The sequence below is a fragment of the Pseudophryne corroboree genome, chromosome 4 (genome assembly GCF_028390025.1).
Source record: "Pseudophryne corroboree isolate aPseCor3 chromosome 4, aPseCor3.hap2, whole genome shotgun sequence".
NCBI lineage: Eukaryota > Metazoa > Chordata > Amphibia > Anura > Myobatrachidae > Pseudophryne > Pseudophryne corroboree.
In genome coordinates this window covers 880,617,941-880,637,649 of record NC_086447.1, presented here as the reverse complement: position 1 = coordinate 880,637,649, position 19,709 = coordinate 880,617,941, and the positions used below count along the sequence as shown (strand labels likewise).

The following is a 19,709-nucleotide window of genomic DNA, read 5'->3' as shown; positions in this document are numbered from 1 at the left end:
TGGGGAATAGCGGCTCCGCAGGAGACAGGGCACAAAAAGTAAAGCTTTAGGATCAGGTGGTGTGCACTGGCTCCTCCCCCTATGACCCTCCTCCAAGCCTCAGTTAGATTTTTGTGCCCGGCCGAGAAGGGTGCAATCTAGGTGGCTCTCCTAAAGAGCTGCTTAGAAAAGTTTAGCTTAGGTTTTTTATTTTACAGTGAGTCCTGCTGGCAACAGGATCACTGCAACGAGGGACTTAGGGGAGAAGAAGTGAACTCACCTGCGTGCAGGATGGATTGGCTTCTTGGCTACTGGACATTAGCTCCAGAGGGACGATCACAGGTACAGCCTGGATGGTCACCGGAGCCTCGCCGCCGGCCCCCTTGCAGATGCTGAAACGAGAAGAGGTCCAGAATCGGCGGCAGAAGACTCCTCAGTCTTCTTAAGGTAGCGCACAGCACTGCAGCTGTGCGCCATTTTCCTCTCAGCACACTTCACACGGCAGTCACTGAGGGTGCAGGGCGCTGGGAGGGGGGCGCCCTGGGAGGCAAATGAAAACCTTTTTTGGCTAAAAATACCTCACATATAGCCTCCGGGGGCTATATGGAGATATTTAACCCCTGCCAGAATCCGTTAAGAGCGGGAGACGAGGCCGCCGAAAAAGGGGCGGGGCCTATCTCCTCAGCACACAGCGCCATTTTCCCTCACAGAAAGGCTGGAGGGAAGGCTCCCAGGCTCTCCCCTGCACTGCACTACAGAAACAGGGTTAAAACAGAGAGGGGGGGCACTAATTTGGCGTTAGAAATATATAAAAAAGATGCTATAAGGGAAAACACTTATATAAGGTTGTCCCTATATAATTATAGCGTTTTTGGTGTGTGCTGGCAAACTCTCCCTCTGTCTCTCCAAAGGGCTAGTGGGTCCTGTCCTCTATCAGAGCATTCCCTGTGTGTGTGCTGTGTGTCGGTACATGTGTGTCGACATGTATGAGGACGATGTTGGTGAGGAGGCGGAGCAATTGCCTGTAATGGTGATGTCACTCTCTAGGGAGTCGACACCGGAATGGATGGCTTATTTAGGGAATTACGTGATAATGTCAACACGCGCCAAGGTCGGTTGACGACATGAGACGGCCGACAAACAATTAGTACCGGTCCAGACGTCTCAAAAACACCGTCAGGGGTTTTAAAACGCCCGTTTACTTTAGTCGGTCGACACAGACACAGACAGGGACACTGAATCCAGTGTCGACGGTGAATAAACAAACGTATTCCTTATTAGGGCCACACGTTAAGGGCAATGAAGGAGGTGTTACATATTTCTGATACTACAAGTACCACAAAAGAGGGTATTATGTGGGATGTGAAAAAACTACCGTAGTTTTTCCTGAATCAGATAAATTAAATGAAGTGTGTGATGATGCGTGGGTTCCCCCCGATAGAAAATATGGGCGGTATACCCTTTCCCGCCAGAAAACACCCCTTAGGGTGGATAAGGCGCTCACACGCTTATCAGAACAAGTGGCGGTACCGTCTATAGATAGGGCCGTCCTCAAGGAGCCAGCTGACAGGAGGCTGGAAAAATATCATAAAAAGTATATACACACATACTGGTGTTATACTGCGACCAGCAATCGCCTCAGCCTGGATGTGCAGAGCTGGGGTGGCTTGGTCGGATTCCCTGACTAAAAATATTGATACCCTTGACAGGGACAGTATTTTATTGACTATAGAGCATTTAAAGGATGTATTTCTATATATGCGAGATGCACAGAGGGATATTTGCACTCTGGCATCAAGAGTAAGTGCGATGTCCATATCTGCCAGAAGATATTTATGGACACGACAGTGGTAGGTGATGCAGATTCCAAACGGCACAAAGGTGTATTGCCGTATAAAGGAAGAGGAGTTATTTGGGGTCGGTCCATGGGACCTGGTGGCCACGGCAACTGCTGGAAAATCCACCGTTTTTACCCTAAGTCACATCTCTGCAGAAAAAGACACCGTCTTTTCAGCTTCAGTCCTTTCGTCCCTATAAGAGTCATATCTGCCCAGGGATAGAGGAAAGGGAAGAAGACTGCAGCAGGCAGCCCATTCCCAGGAACAGAAGCGTTCCACCGCTTCTGACAAGCTCTCAGCATGACGCTGAGACCGTACAGGACCCCTGGATCCTACAAGTAGTATCCCAGGGGTACAGTTTGGAATGTCGAGACGTTTCCCCTGCGCAGGCTCCTGAAGTCTGCTTTACCAAGGTCTCCCTCCGACAAGGAGGCAGTATGGGAAAAAATTCACGAGCTGTATTCCCAGCAGGTGATAATTAAATTACCCCTCCTACAACAAGAAAAGGGGTATTATTCCACACTATATTGTGGTACTGAAGCCAGAAGGCTAGGTGAGACCTATTCTAAATCTAAAAAAATTTGAACACTTACAAAGGTTCAAATCAAGATGGAGTCACTCAGAGCAGTGATAACGAACCGGGAAGAAAGGGACTATCTGGTGTCCCGAGACATCAGGGATGCTTACCTCCATGTCCCAAATTTGCCCTTATCACTAAGGGTACCTCAGGTTCGTGGTACAGAACTGTCACTATCAGTTTCAGACGCTGCCGTTTGGATTGTCTACGGCACCCCGGGTCTTTACCAAGGTAATGGCCGAAATGATGGTTCTTCTTCGAAGAAAAGGCGTCTTAATTATCCCTTACTTGGACGATCTCCTGATAAGGGCAAAGTCCAGGGAACAGTTGGAGGTCGGAGTAGCACTATCTCGGATACTGTTACAACAGCAGGGGTGGATTCTAAATATTCCAAAATCGCAGCTGATCCCGACAACAAGTCTCCTGTGCTTAGGGATGATTCTGGACACAGTCCAGAAAAAGGTGTTTCTCCCGGAAGAGAAAGCCAGGGAGTTATCCGAGCTAGTCAGGAACCTCCTAAAATCAGTGCATCATTGCACAAGGGCCATGGTAAAAAAATGGTGACTTCCTTCGAAGCAATTCCAGTCGGCAGATTTCATGCAAGAACTTTTCAGTGGGATCTGCTGGACAAATGGTCCGGATCGCATCTTCAGATGCATCAGCGGATAACCCTATATCCAAGGACAAGGGTGTCTCTCCTGTGGTGGTTACAGAGTGCTCATCTTCTAGAGGGCCGCAGATTCGGCATTCAGTTTTGGATGTTGGTGACCACGGAGGCCAGCCCGAGAGGCTGGGGAGCAGTCACACAAGGAAAAAAATTTCCAGGGAGTGTGATCAAGTCTGGAGATTTTTCTCCACATAATTATAGCTAAGGGTAAATTTATAATGCTCTAAGCTTAGCAAGACCTCTGCTTCAAGGTCAGCCGGTACTGATCCAGTGGGATAAAACATCACGGCAGTCGCCCACGTAAATAGACAGGGCGGCACAAGAAGCAGGAGGGCAGTGGCAAAAACTGCAAGGACTTTTCGCTGGGCGGAAAATCATGTGATAGCACTGTCAGCAGTGTTTCATTCCGGGAATGGAAACTGGGAAGCAGACTTCCTCAGTAGGCACGACCTCCACCCGGCAGAGTGGGAACTTCATGGGGAAGTTTTCCACATAATTGTAAACCGTTGGGAATTACCAAAGGTGGACATGATGGCGTCCCGTCTGAACAAAAAACGGGACAGGTATTGCGCCAGGTTAAGAGACCCTCAGGCAATAGCTGTGGACGTTTCTGGTAACACCGTGGGTGTACCAGTCGGTGTATGTGTTCCATCCTCTGCTTTTCATACCTAAGGTACTGAGAATTATAAGACGTAGAGGAGTAAGAACTATACTCATGGCTCCGGATTGGCCAAGAAGGACTTGGTACCCGGAACTTCAAGAGATGCTCACAGAGGACTTATGGCCTCTGCCGCTAAGAAGGGACTTGTTTCAGCAAGTACCATGTCTGTTCCAAGACTTACCGCAGCTGCGTTTGACGGCATGGCGGTGGAATGCCGGATCCTAAGGGAAAAGGCATTCAGGAAGAGGTCATTCCTACCCTGGTCAAAGCCAGAAAGGAGGTGACCGCACAACATTATCACCACATGTGGCGAAAAGATGTTGCGTGGTGTGAGGCCAGGAAGGCCCCACGAAGAAATTTCAACTCGGTCGATTCCTGCATTTCTTGCAAACAGGAGTGTCTATGGGCCTCAAATTGGGGTCCATTAAGGTTCAAATTTCGGCCCTGTCGATTTTTCTTCCAGAAAGAATTGGCTTCAGTTCCTGAAGTCCTGAAGTTTGTCAAGGGAGTATTGCATATACAACCCCCTTTTGTGCCTCCAGTGGCACTGTGGGATCTCAACGTAGTTCTGGGATTCCTCAAAACACATTGGTTTAAAACCAGTCAAATCTGTGGATTTGAAGCATCTCACATGAAAAGTGAACATGCTCTTGGACCTGGCCTGGACCAGGCGAGTGTCAAATGGGTGGTTTTTTTTCTCAAAAAAAAAAAAAGCCCATATCTGTTTGTCCATTCGGACAGGGCAGAGCTGCGGACTCGTCCCCAGTTCTCTCCCTAAGGTGGTGTCAGTGTTTCACCTGAACCAGTTTATTGTGGTGTCTTGCGCCTACTAGGGACTTGGAGGACTCCAAGTTGCTAGATGTGGTCAGGGCCCTGAAAATATAGGTTCCAGGACGGCTGGAGTCAGGAAAACTGACTTGCTGTTATCCTGTATGCACCCAACAAACTGGGTGCTCTTGCTTTTAAGCAGACTTTTGCTAGTTGGATGTGTAATACAATTCAGCTTGCACATTCTGTGGCAGGCCTGCCACAGCCAAAATATGTAAATGCCCATTCCACAAGGAAGGTGGGCTCATCTTGGGCGGCTGCCCGAGGGGTCTCGGCTTTACAACTTTGCCGAGCGGCTATTTAGTCAGGGGCAAACACGTTTGTAAAATCCTACAAATTTGATACCCTGGCCAAGGAGGACCTGGAGTTCTCTCATTCGGTGCTGCAGAGTCATCCGCACTCTCCCGCCCGTTTGGGAGCTTTGGTATAATCCCCATGGTCCTTTCAGGAACCCCAGCATCCACTAGGACGATAGAGAAAATAAGAATTTACTTACCGATAATTCTATTTCTCGGAGTCCGTAGTGGATGCTGGGCGCCCATCCCAAGTGCGGATTATCTGCATTACTTGTACATAGTTACAAAAATCGGGTTATTATTGTTGTGAGCCATCTTTTCAGAGGCTCCGCTGTTATCATACTGTTAACTGGGTTCAGATCACAGGTTGTACAGTGTGATTGGTGTGGCTGGTATGAGTCTTACCCGGGATTCATAAATCCTTCCTTATTGTGTACGCTCGTCCGGGCACAGTACCTAACTGAGGCTTGGAGGAGGGTCATAGGGGGAGGAGCCAGTGCACACCACCTGATCCTAAAGCTTTACTTTTTGTGCCCTGTCTCCTGCGGAGCCGCTATTCCCCATGGTCCTTTCAGGAACCCCAGCATCCACTACGGACTCCGAGAAATAGAATTATCGGTAAGTAAATTCTTATTTTTAATGCTGCTGCATACTGATCTTTCTTCCATGTCACTCTGCTATTTGTTTCCTCTTCTCTCAGCAAAGGGCCTACATGGTCAAAAGGTCGACATGTAAAAGCTTGATGGTGTTTTAAGGTCGACAGGTACAAAAGAAGACAGGTTCAAATGGTTGACATGACAGTGGTCGACACAGTTTCTCTTTTTCTCTAACGTCCTAAGTGGATGCTGGGGACTCCGTCAGGACCATGGGGAATAGCGGCTCCGCAGGAGACAGGGCACAAAAATAAAGCTTTAGGATCAGGTGGTGTGTACTGGCTCCTCCCCCTATGACCCTCCTCCAAGCCTCAGTTAGGTTTTTGTGCCCGTCCGAGCAGGGTGCAATCTAGGTGGCTCTCTTAAAGAGCTGCTTAGAAAAAGTTTTTTTAGGTTTTTTATTTTCAGTGAGTCCTGCTGGCAACAGGCTCACTGCATCGAGGGACTTAGGGGAGAGAATTTCAACTCACCTGCGTGCAGGATGGATTGGATTCTTAGGCTACTGGACACCATTAGCTCCAGAGGGAGTCGGAACACAGGTCTCACCCTGGGGTTCGTCCCGGAGCCGCGCCGCCGACCCCCCTTACAGATGCTGAAGATTGAAGGTCCGGAAACAGGCGGCAGAAGGCTTTTCAGTCTTCATGAAGGTAGCGCACAGCACTGCAGCTGTGCGCCATTGTTGTCACACACTTCACACCAAGCGGTCACGGAGGGTGCAGGGCGCTGCTGGGGGCGCCCTGGGCAGCAATATTTTATTACCTTAAGGCAAAAGAATACATCACATATAGCCATTAAGGCTATATGTATGTATTTAACCCATGCCAGTTATCTAAATCCACGGGAGGAAAGCCCGCCGAAATAGGGGGCGGGGCTTATTCTCCTCAGCACACAGCGCCATTTTCCTGCTCAGCTCTGCTGTGAGGAAGGCTCCCAGGACTCTCCCCTGCACTGCACTACAGAAACAGGGTAAAACAGAGAGGGGGGGCATTTTTTGGCGATATACTGGATATATTTAAGCTGCTATAAGGAACAACACTTATATAAGGTTGTTCCCATATATATTATGGCGCTTGGGTGTGTGCTGGCAAACTCTCCCTCTGTCTCCCCAAAGGGCTAGTGGGGTCCTGTCTTCGATAAGAGCATTCCCTGTGTGTCTGCTGTGTGTCGGTACGTGTGTGTCGACATGTATGAGGACGATGTTGGCGTGGAGGCAGAGCAATTGCCGATAATGGTGATGTCACCCCCCAGGGAGTCGACACCGGAATGGATGGCTTTGTTTATGGAATTACGTGATAATGTCAGCACATTACAAAAATCAGTTGACGACATGAGACGGCCGGCAAACCAGTTAGTACCTGCCCAGGCGTCTCAGACACCGTCAGGGGCTGTAAAGCGCCCTTTACCTCAGTCGGTCGACACAGACCCAGACACAGACACTGAATCTAGTGTCGACGGTGATGAAACAAACGTATTTTCAAGTAGGGCCACACGTTATATGATCACGGCAATGAAGGAGGCTTTGCATATCTCTGATGCTGCAAGTACCACAAAAAGGGGTATTATGTGGGGGGTGAAAAAAACTACCTGTAGTTTCTCTATCGTCCTAAGTGGATGCTGGGGTTCCTGAAAGGACCATGGGGAATAGCGGCTCCGCAGGAGACAGGGCACAAAAGTAAAGCTTTTACAGGTCAGGTGGTGTGTACTGGCTCCTCCCCCTATGACCCTCCTCCAGACTCCAGTTAGATTTTTGTGCCCGGCCGAGAAGGGTGCAATTCTAGGTGGCTCTCATAAAGAGCTGCTTAGAGAGTTTAGCTTAGGTTTTTTATTTTACAGTGATTCCTGCTGGCAACAGGATCACTGCAACGAGGGACAGAGGGGAGAAGAAGTGAACTCACCTGCGTGCAGGATGGATTGGCTTCTTGGCTACTGGACATGAAGCTCCAGAGGGACGATCACAGGTACAGCCTGGATGGTCACCGGAGCCACGCCGCCGGCCCCCTCACAGATGCTGAAGCAAGAAGAGGTCCAGAATCGGCGGCTGAAGACTCCTGCAGTCTTCTTAAGGTAGCGCACAGCACTGCAGCTGTGCGCCATTTTCCTCTCAGCACACTTCACACGGCAGTCACTGAGGGTGCAGGGCGCTGGGGGGGGGCGCCCTGGGAGGCAAATGAAAACCTTTAAAAAGGCTAAAAATACCTCACATATAGCCCCAGAGGCTATATGGAGATATTTACCCCTGCCTAAATGTACTAAATAGCGGGAGACGAGCCCGCCGAAAAAGGGGCGGGGCCTATCTCCTCAGCACACGGCGCCATTTTCTGTCACAGCTCCGCTGGTCAGGAAGGCTCCCAGGTCTCTCCCCTGCACTGCACTACAGAAACAGGGTATAACAGAGAGGGGGGGCAAAATAAATGGCAATATATTAATATAAAAGCAGCTATAAGGGAGCACTTAATCATAAGGCTATCCCTGTCATATATAGCGCTTTTTGGTGTGTGCTGGCAGACTCTCCCTCTGTCTCCCCAAAGGGCTAGTGGGTCCTGTCTTCGTATAGAGCATTCCCTGTGTGTCTGCTGTGTGTCGGTACGTGTGTGTCGACATGTATGAGGACGTTATTGGTGTGGAGGCGGAGCAATTGCCAAATATGAGGATGTCACCTCCTAGGGGGTCGACACCAGAATGGATGCCTTTATTTGTGGAATTACGGGATAGCGTCAACTCGCTTAAGCAGTCGTTTGCCGACATGAGGCGGCCGGACACTCAATTAGTGCCTGTCCAGGCGCCTCAAATACCGTCAGGGGCTGTAAAACGCCCCTTGCCTCAGTCGGTCGACACAGACCCAGACACAGGCACTGATTCCGGTGGTGAAGGTGACGAATTAACCGTATTTTCCAGTAGGGCCACACGTTATATGATTTTGGCAATAAAGGAGATGTTACATTTAGCTGATACTACAGGTACCACTAAACAGGGTATTATGTGGGGTGTGAAAAAACTACCAGTAGTTTTTACCGAATCAGAAGAATTAAATGACGTGTGTGATGAAGCGTGGGGTGCCCCGATAAAAAAACTGCTAATTTCAAAGAAGTTATTGGCTTTATACCCTTTCCCGCCAGAGGTTAGGGAGCGCTGGGAAACACCTCCTAGGGTGGACAAAGCGCTAACACGCTTATCAAAACAAGTGGCGTTACCCTCTCCTGAGACGGCCGCACTTAAAGATCCATCAGATATGAGGATGGAAAATATCCAAAAAGGTATATACACACATGCAGGTGTTATACTACGACCAGATATTGCGACTGCCTGGATGTGCAGTGCTGGGGTAGTTTGGTCAGAGTCCCTGATCGAAAATATTGATACCCTGGACAGGGACAATATTTTACTGTCGTTAGAACAAATAAAGGATGCATTTCTTTATATGCGTGATGCACAGAGAGATATCTGCACACTGGCATCACGGGTAAGTGCTATGTCCATTTCGGCCAGAAGAGCTTTATGGACACGACAGTGGACAGGCGATGCGTAGAGGAGTTATTTGGGGTCGGTCTATCGGATTTGGTGGCCACGGCTACGGCCGGGAAATCCACCTTTCTACCTCAAGTCACTCCCCAACAGAAAAAGGCACCGACCTTTCAACCGCAGCCCTTTCGTTCCTTTAAAAATAAGAGAGCAAAGGGCTATTCATATCTGCCACGAGGCAGAGGACGAGGGAAGAGACAGCAACAGGCAGCTCCTTCCCAGGAACAGAAGCCCTCCCCGGCTTCTACAAAAGCCTCAGCATGACGCTGGGGCTTCGCAAGCGGACTCGGGGGCGGTAGGCGGTCGTCTCAAGAATTACAGCGCGCAGTGGGCTCACTCGCAGGTAAATCCCTGGATCCTGCAGATAATATCTCAGGGGTACAGGTTGAAATTAGAGACAGAGCCACCTCGCCGTTTCCTGAAGTCTGCTTTACCAACGTCCCCCTCAGAAAGGGAGACGGTTTTGGAAGCCATTCACAAGCTGTATTCTCAGCAGGTGATAGTCAAGGTACCTCTTCTACAACAAGGGAAGGGGTATTATTCCACTCTTTTTGTGGTACCGAAGCCGGATGGCTCGGTAAGGCCTATTCTAAATCTGAAGTCCTTGAACCTGTACATAAAGAAGTTCAAGTTCAAGATGGAGTCACTCAGAGCAGTGATAGCGAACCTGGAAGAAGGGGACTTTATGGTATCCTTGGACATCAAGGATGCGTATCTCCACGTTCCAATTACCCCTCACACCAGGGGTACCTCAGGTTCGTTGTACAAAACTGTCACTATCAGTTTCAGACGCTGCCGTTTGGTTTGTCCACGGCATCTCGGGTCTTTACAAAGGTAATGGCCGAGATAATATTTCTTCTTCGAAGAAAAGGCGTATTAATTATCCCATACTTGGACGATCTCCTAATAAGGGCAAGGTCCAGAGAACAGCTAGAGATGGGTTTAGCACTATCTCAAGAGGTGCTAAAGCAGCACGGATGGATTCTGAATATTCCAAAATCCCAATTAATGCCGACAACTCGTCTGCTGTTCCTGGGGATGATTCTGGACACAGTTCAGAAAAAGGTTTTTCTTCCCGAAGAAAAAGCCAAGGAGTTATCTGACCTGGTCAGGAACCTCCTAAAACCAGGAAAGGTGTCTGTACATCAATGCACAAGAGTCCTGGGAAAAAATGGTAGCTTCTTACGAAGCAATCCCTTTCGGCAGATTCCATGCAAAGGGATCTGTTGGACAAATGGTCAGGGTCGCATCTTCAGATGCACCTGCGGATAACCCTGTCGCCGAGGACAAGGGTATCCCTTCTGTGGTGGTTGCAGGAGGCTCATCTATTGGAGGGCCGCAGATTCGGCATGCAGGATTGGATCCTGGTGACCACGGATGCCAGCCTGAGAGGCTGGGGAGCAGTCACACAGGGAAGAAATTTCCAGGGAGTGTGGTCGAGCCTGAAAAAGTCTCTTCACATAAGCATTCTGGAACTAAGAGCAATCTACAATGCTCTAAGCCAGGCGAAACCTCTGCTTCAAGGAAGACCGGTGTTGATCCAGTCGGACAACATCACGGCAGTCGCCCATGTAAACAGACAGGGCGGCACAAGAAGCAGGAGGGCAATGGCAGAAGCTGCCAGGATCCTTCGCTGGGCGGAGAATCACGTGATAGCACTGTCAGCAGTATTCATCCCGGGCGTGGACAACTGGGAAGCAGACTTCCTCAGCAGACACGACCTTCACCCGGGAGAGTGGGGACTTCATCCAGAAGTTTTCCACATGCTATTAAACCGTTGGGTAAAACCAATGGTGGACATGATGGCGTATCGCCTCAACAAGACACTGGACAGGTATTGCGCCAGGTCAAGAGATCCGCAGGCAATAGCTGTGGACGCGCTGGTAACACATTGGGTGTACCAGTCGGTATAGGTGTTTCCTCCTCTGCCTCTCATACCAAAGGTTTTGAGGATTATACGGCAAAGAGGAGTAAGACTAGTGGCTCCGGATTGGCCAAGAAGGACTTGGTACCCGGAACTTCAAGAGATGGTCACGGACGATCCGTGGCCTCTACTTCTGAGAAGGGACCTGCTTCAGCAGGGTCCTTGTCTTTTTCAAGACTTACCGCGGCTGCGTTTGACGGCATGGCGTTTGAATGCCAGATCCTAAAAGGAAAAGGCATTCCAGAAGAAGTCATTCCTACCTTGATAAAGGCAAGGAAGGAAGTCACCGCGAAGCATTATCGCCGTATTTGGCGAAAATATGTTGCGTGGTGCGAGCAGCGGAGTGCTCCGATGGAGGAATTTCAACTGGGTCGTTTTCCTACATTTCCTGCAATCAGGATTGTCTATGGGTCTCAAATTGGGATCTATTAAGGTTCAAATTTCGGCCCTATCAATATTCTTCCAAAAAGAATTGGCCTCAGTCCCTGAGGTCCAGATTTTTATCAAAGGAGTACTGCATATACAGCCTCCTGTGGTGCCTAAGGTGGCACCGTGGGATCTAAATGTAGTTTTAGATTTCCTCAAATCCAATTGGTTTGAACCACTAAAGAATGTGGATTTGAAATATCTCACATGGAAAGTGACTATGTTACTGGCCCTGGCTTCGGCCGGGAGAGTATCTGAACTGGCGGCTTTGTCTTATAAAAGCCCTTATTTAATTTTCCATTCGACATAGGGCAGAGCTGCGGACGCGTCCGCATTTTCTCCCTAAGGTGGTATCAGCGTTTCACCTGAACCAGCCTCTTGTAGTGCCTGCGGCTACAGACGACTTGAAGGACTCCAAGTTGTTGGACGTTGTCAGAGCCTTAAAAATATACATTTAAAGGACGGCTGGAGTCAGAAAATCTGACTCGCTGTTTATACTGTATGCACCCAACAAGTTGGGTGCACCTGCTTCTAAGCAGTCGATTGCTCGTTGGATTTGTAACAAAATTCAACTTGTACATTCTGTGGCAGGCCTGCCACAGCCTAAATCTGTTAAGGCCCATTCCGCAAGGAAGGTGGGCTCATCTTGGGCGGCTGCCCGAGGGGTCTCGGCATTACAACTCTGCCGAGCAGCTACGTGGTCAGGGGAGAACACGTTTGTAAATTTTTACAAATTTGATACCCTGGCAAAGGAGGACCAGGAGTTCTCTCATTCGGTGCTGCAGAGTCATCCGCACTCTCCCGCCCGTTTGGGAGCTTTGGTATAATCCCCATGGTCCTTTCAGGAACCCCAGCATCCACTTAGGACGATAGAGAAAATAAGAATTTACTTACCGATAATTCTATTTCTCGGAGTCCGTAGTGGATGCTGGGCGCCCATCCCAAGTGCGGATTATCTGCAATACTTGTACATAGTTATTGTTAACTAATTCGGGTTATTGTTTAGGAAGCCATCTTTCAGAGGCTCCTCTGTTATCATACTGTTAACTGGGTTTAGATCACAAGTTGTACGGTGTGATTGGTGTGGCTGGTATGAGTCTTACCCGGGATTCAAAATCCTCCCTTATTGTGTACGCTCGTCCGGGCACAGTACCTAACTGGAGTCTGGAGGAGGGTCATAGGGGGAGGAGCCAGTACACACCACCTGACCTGTAAAAGCTTTACTTTTGTGCCCTGTCTCCTGCGGAGCCGCTATTCCCCATGGTCCTTTCAGGAACCCCAGCATCCACTACGGACTCCGAGAAATAGAATTATCGGTAAGTAAATTCTTATTTTTTCCTGAATCAGAGGAATTAAATGATGTATGTGATGAAGCGTGGTTTAACCCAGATAAAAAAATGCTAATTTCAAAAAAGTTATTAGCATTATACCCTTTCCCGCCAGAGGTTAGGGCGCGCTGGGAAACACCCCCTAGGGTGGATAAGGCGCTCACACGCTTATCAAAACAAGTGGCGTTACCGTCTCCGGATACGGCCGCCCTCAAGGATCCAGCAGATAGGAGACTGGAAACTACCCTAAAAAGTATATACACACATACTGGTGTTATACTGCGACCGGCCATCGCCTCAGCCTGGATGTGCAGTGCTGGGGTCGTCTGGTTGGATTCCCTGACTGAAAATATTGATACCCTGGATAGGGACAGTATTTTATTGACTATAGAGCAATTAAAGGATGCTTTCCTTTATATGCGAGATGCGCAGAGAGATATTTGCACTCTGGCATCGAGAGTAAATGCGATGTCCATATCTGCCAGAAGGAGTTTATGGACGCGACAGTGGTCAGGTGATGCGGATTCCAAACGACATATGGAAGTATTGCCGTATAAAGGGGAGGAATTATTTGGCGTCGGTCTATCGGATCTGGTGGCCACGGCAACTGCCGGAAAATCCACCTTTTTACCTCAGACCCCTTCCCAACAGAAAAAGACACCGTCTTTTCAGCCGCAGTCCTTTCGGTCCTATAAGAACAAGCGGACAAAAGGACAGTCATATCTGCCTAGGGGCAGAGGAAGGGGTAAGAGAGGGCAGCAAGCAGCCCCTGCCCAGGAACAGAAGCCCTCCCAGGGTTCTGCAAAGCCCTCAGCATGACGCTGGGGCCTTACAAGCGGACCCAGGAACGGTGGGGGGTCGACTCAAGAATTTCAGCGCACAGTGGGCTTGCTCACAGGTGGACCCCTGGATTCTGCAGGTAGTATCTCAGGGTTACAGGTTGGAATTCGAGAAGTCTCCCCCTCGCCGGTTCCTAAAGTCTGCTTTGCCAATGTCTCCCTCAGACAGGGAGACGGTATTGGAAGCCATTCACAAGCTGTTTGCTCAGCAGGTGATAGTCAAGGTACCCCTCCTACAACAGGGAAAGGGGTATTACTCCACGCTATTTGTGGTACCGAAGCCGGACGGCTCGGTAAGACCTATTCTAAATCTGAAATCTTTGAACCTGTACATACAAAAATTCAAGTTCAAGATGGAGTCACTCAGAGCAGTGATAGCGAATCTGGAAGAAGGGGACTTTATGGTGTCCCTGGACATAAAGGATGCTTACCTGCATGTCCCAATTTGCCTTTCACATCAAGGGTACCTCAGGTTCGTGGTGCAAAACTGTCATTATCAGTTTCAGACGCTGCCGTTTGGATTGTCCACGGCACCTCGGGTCTTTACCAAGGTAATGGCCGAAATGATGATTCTTCTGCGAAGAAGAGGCGTATTAATTATCCCTTACTTGGACGATCTCCTGATAAGGGCAAGGTCCAGAGAACAGCTGGAGGACGGAGTAGCACTAACCCAAGTAGTGCTGCAACAACACGGGTGGATTCTGAATTTTCCAAAATCTCAGTTGACCCCGACAACACGTCTGCTGTTCCTGGGAATGATTCTGGACACGGTTCAGAAAAAGGTGTTTCTTCCGGAGGAGAAAGCCAGGGAGTTATCCGAACTTGTCAGGAACCTCCTAAAACCAGGGACAGTGTCTGTGCATCAATGCACAAGAGTCCTGGGAAAGATGGTGGCTTCTTACGAAGCGATTCCATTCGGCAGATTCCACGCACGAAGTTTTCAGTGGGATCTGCTGGACAAATGGTCCGGATCGCATCTGCAGATGCATCAGCGGATAACCTTATCGCCACGGACAAGGGTGTCTCTTCTGTGGTGGTTGCAGAGTGCTCATCTGTTAGAGGGCCGCAGATTCGGCATACAGGACTGGGTCCTGGTGACCACGGATGCCAGTCTGAGAGGCTGGGGAGCGGTCACACAAGGAAGAAACTTCCAGGGAGTATGGTCAAGCCTGGAGATGTCTCTTCACATAAATATACTGGAGCTAAGAGCGATTTACAATGCTCTAAGCCTGGCAAAACCCCTGCTTCAGGGTCAGCCGGTGTTGATCCAGTCGGACAACATCACGGCAGTCGCCCACGTAAACAGACAGGGCGGCACAAGAAGCAGGACAGCAATGGCAGAAGCTGCAAGGATTCTTCGCTGGGCGGAAGATCATGTGATAGCACTGTCAGCAGTATTCATTCCGGGAGTGGACAACTGGGAAGCAGACTTCCTCAGCAGACACGATCTACACCCGGGAGAGTGGGGACTTCATCCAGAAGTCTTCCACATGATTGTGAACCGTTGGGAAAAACCAATGGTGGATATGATGGCGTCCCGCCTCAACAAAAAACTGGACACGTATTGCGCCAGGTCAAGAGATCCTCAGGCAATAGCTGTGGACGCTCTGGTAACACCGTGGGTGTTCCAGTCAGTGTATGTGTTCCCTCCTCTGCCTCTCATACCAAAAGTACTGAGAATTATACGGCAGAAGGGAGTAAGAACGATACTAGTGGCTCCGGATTGGCCAAGAAGAACTTGGTACCCGGAACTTCAAGAGATGCTCACGGAGGAGCCGTGGCCTCTACCTCTAAGACGGGACCTGCTTCAGCAGGGACCGTGTCTATTCCAAGACTTACCGCGGCTGCGTTTGACGGCATGGCGGTTGAACGCCGAATTCTAAAGGAAAAAGGCATTCCGGAAGAGGTCATTCCTACACTGGTAAAAGCCAGGAAGGAGGTGACTGCACAACATTATCACCGCATTTGGAGAAAATATGTTGCGTGGTGTGAGGCCAGGAAGGCCCCCACGGAGGAATTTCAACTGGGTCGATTCCTACATTTCCTGCAAACAGGATTGTCTATGGGCCTCAAATTGGGGTCCATTAAGGTTCAAATTTCGGCCCTGTCGATTTTCTTCCAGAAAGAATTGGCTTCAGTTCCTGAAGTCCAGACTTTTGTAAAAGGAGTACTACATATACAGCCCCCGGTTGTGCCCCCAGTGGCACCGTGGGATCTTAATGTAGTCTTGGATTTTCTCAAATCCCATTGGTTTGAGCCGCTCAAATCGGTGGAGCTGAAGTATCTCACATGGAAAGTAACCATGCTACTGGCCCTGGCTTCAGCCAGGAGAGTATCAGAATTGGCGGCTTTATCATATAAGAGCCCATATCTGATTTTCCATACGGACAGGGCAGAACTGCGGACGCGTCCTCATTTTCTGCCTAAGGTGGTGTCAGCGTTTCACCTGAACCAGCCTATTGTGGTGCCTGCGGCTACTAACGAGTTGGAGGATTCCAAGTTGTTGGACGTGGTCCGGGCATTGAAAATATATATTTCAAGAACGGCGGGAGTCAGAAAGTCTGACTCACTGCTTATATTGTATGCACCCAACAAGATGGGTGCTCCTGCTTCTAAGCAGACGATTGCTCGTTGGATTTGTAGCACAATTCAACTTGCACATTCTGTGGCAGGCTTGCCACAACCTAAATCTGTCAAGGCCCATTCCACAAGGAAAGTGGGCTCATCCTGGGCGGCTGCCCGGGGAGTCTCGGCATTACAACTCTGCCGAGCTGCTACTTGGTCAGGGGCAAATACGTTTGCAAAATTCTACAAATTTGATACCCTGGCTGAGGAGGACCTTGAGTTCTCTCATTCGGTGCTGCAGAGTCATCCGCACTCTCCCGCCCGTTTGGGAGCTTTGGTATAATCCCCATGGTCCTGACGGAGTCCCCAGCATCCACTTAGGACGTTAGAGAAAATAAGAATTTACTTACCGATAATTCTATTTCTCGTAGTCCGTAGTGGATGCTGGGCGCCCATCCCAAGTGCGGATTGTCTGCAATACTTGTACATAGTTATTGTTACAAAAAAATCGGGTTGTTATTTGTTGTGAGACGTCTGTTCAGAGGCTCCTACGTTTGTCATACTTTTAACTGGGTTCAGATCACAAGTTATACGGTGTGATTGGTGTGGCTGGTATGAGTCTTACCCGGGGTTCAATATCCTTCCTTATTGTGTACGCTCGTCCGGGCACAGTATCCTAACTGAGGCTTGGAGGAGGGTCATAGGGGGAGGAGCCAGTACACACCACCTGATCCTAAAGCTTTATTTTTGTGCCCTGTCTCCTGCGGAGCCGCTATTCCCCATGGTCCTGACGGAGTCCCCAGCATCCACTACGGACTACGAGAAATAGAATTATCGGTAAGTAAATTCTTATTTTTTTCTTTACTTTTTCATCCTTTTCGATCCTTGTGGACTTTGATTGGGAATAATAACCAAAGCGTGACGGTTCACTAATTAAGGATACATGTGGTATGGTTTTAATGACACCCCAAAAAATATATAGAAAAATGATGTCAACTGGTTTTTTTTTGTGTCGACCATTTCCTGTCGACTTTTTCAATTGTCTACCTTTTACATGTTGTCCTATTGACCCTGTCAACCAGTTGCATGTCGACTATATGGGGTTGACCTATTGACTGTCGACCTAATACTGGTCAACCCAATGATCCACACCCCCAAAACATCTGTGTTGCACCTTATCTTTGGAACGCACTCACTGTCTCTATCGAAATCTCCCTCCAACCTCCATTACTTAAAACACTCTCTCTAAAGGGGTTATTCCGAGTTGATCGCACGTAGCAACTTTTTGCTGCCCATGCGACCAGCTAGACGCTGCCTATGGGGGAGGTTTTTTTTGCATAGCAGTGCTGTGAACGCTTGTGCAGCTGAGCTATGCAAAAACATTTTGTGCAGTTTCTGAGTAGCCCTCAACTTACTCACCCGCTGCGATGTCTTCAGCCTGTCTGGTCCCGGAATTGACGTCAGACACCCGCCCTGCAAATGCCTGGACACGCCTGCATTGGACTCACCACTCCCAGAAAACGGTCAGTTGACGCCCCGGAATGCCTTCCTCCTGTCAATCTTCTTGCAATCGTGGGAGCGATCGCTTTCTTTGTTCTTCTTGTTGTTGCCCAGCGACGGCTGTGGCTGGGCAACAACGCGCCTGCGCATTACGGCCGCCGCACATGTGCAGAACTGACCCGTACGCACCGCTGCGACAAACAGCATCGTGCGAACGGGTCAGAATGACCCCCTAAGCTCACATATTCACTTAAGCCTACCTACCCCCTGCTGCCTTATATACTTCTTGTCTCCCTATTAATAACACTCATACATTTCTCTGACGTCCTAGTGGATGCTGGGAACTCCGTAAGGACCATGGGGGATAGCGGCTCCGCAGGAGACTGGGCACAAAAGTAAAGCTTTAGGACTACCTGGTGTGCACTGGCTCCTCCCCCTATGACCCTCCTCCAAGCCTCAGTTAGATTTTTGTGCCCGGCCGAGAAGGGTGTACACTAGGGGCTCTCCTGAGCTTCTTAGTGAAAGTTTAGTTTTAGGTTTTTTATTTTCAGTGAGACCTGCTGGCAACAGGCTCACTGCATCGAGGGACTAAGGGGAGAAGAAGCGAACCTGCCTGCTTGCAGCCAGCTTGGGCTTCTTAGGCTACTGGACACCATTAGCTCCAGAGGGACCGAACACAGGCCCAGCCTCGGAGCTCGGTCCCAGAGCCACGCCGCCGGCCCCCTTACAGAGCCAGAAGCAAGAAGAGGTCCGGAAAAATCGGCGGCAGAAGACATCAGTCTTCAACAAGGTAGCGCACAGCACTGCAGCTGTGCGCCATTGTTACTCAGGCACACTTCACACTTCGGTCACTGAGGGTGCAGGGCGCTAGGGGGGGGCGCCCTGAGCAGCAATGTAAACACCTTGGCTGGCATAAATACACCACATATAACCCCCAGGGCTATATGGATGTATTTTAACCCCTGCCAGAACTCACCAAAAAGCGGGAGAAAAGGCCGCCGAGAAGGGGGCGGAGCCTATCTCCTCAGCACACGGGCGCCATTTTCCATCACAGCTCCGCTGGAAGGACGTCTCCCTGACTCTCCCCTGCAGTCCTGCACTACAGAAAAGGGTAAAAAAGAGAGGGGGGCACTAATTTGGCGCAGTTTTAATACTAACAGCAGCTATAAAGGGAAAAGCACATTTTATAGTGGTATTCCTGTCTATATATAGCGCTCTGGTGTGTGCTGGCATACTCTCCCTCTGTCTCCCCAAAGGGCTAGTGGGGTCCTGTCCTCTATCAGAGCATTACCTGTGTGTGTGCGGTGTGTCGGTACGATTGTGTCGACATGTTTGAGGAGGAAAATGAGATGGAGGCGGAGCAATTGCCTATTATAGAATTGTCACCCCCTAGGGAGTCGACACCTGAGTGGATGAGCTTATGGAAGGAATTGCGTGACAGTGTCAGCTCTTTACAACAGACAGTTGACGACATGAGACAGCCGGCTACTCAGCTTGTGCCTGTCCAGGGGTCTCAAACGTCATCAGGGGCTTTAAAACGCCCGTTACCTCAAATGGCAGACACAGACACGGATACTGACTCCAGTGTCGATGATGAGGAGACAAACGTGACTTCCACTAGGGCCACACGTTACATGATTGAAGCAATGAAAAATGTATTGCATATCTCTGATAATACAAGTACCACTAAAAAGGGTATTATGTTTGGTGAGAAAAAACTGCCTGTAGTTTTTCCTGTATCCGAGGAATTAAATGAAGTGTGTGATGAGGCGTGGGTTTCCCCCGATAAAAAACTGATAATTCCTAAAAGGTTATTGACATCGTACCCTTTCCCGCCAGAGGATAGGGCACGTTGGGAAACACCCCCTAGGGTGGATAAAGCGCTCACACGCTTGTCTAAACAGGTAGCACTACCCTCTCCTGATACGGCCGCCCTAAAGGAACCTGCCGATAGAAAGCTGGAGAATATCCTAAAATGTATATACACTCACACGGGTGTTATACTGCGACCAGCAATCGCCTCAGCCTGGATGTGCAGTGCGGGCCTGGCGTGGTCGGATTCCCTGACTAAAAATATTGATACCCTAGATAGGGACAGTATATTACTGA

The 19,709-nt window shown here is 49.4% G+C and overlaps 1 protein-coding gene across 1 annotated transcript in view; it reads left to right on the top strand.

Moving 5' to 3' along the window:
• DNAH8 (dynein axonemal heavy chain 8) overlaps positions 1 to 19,709 on the top strand; it is a 1,853,457-nt gene that overhangs the window by 142,844 nt on the left and 1,690,904 nt on the right. The window lies entirely within an intron of this gene.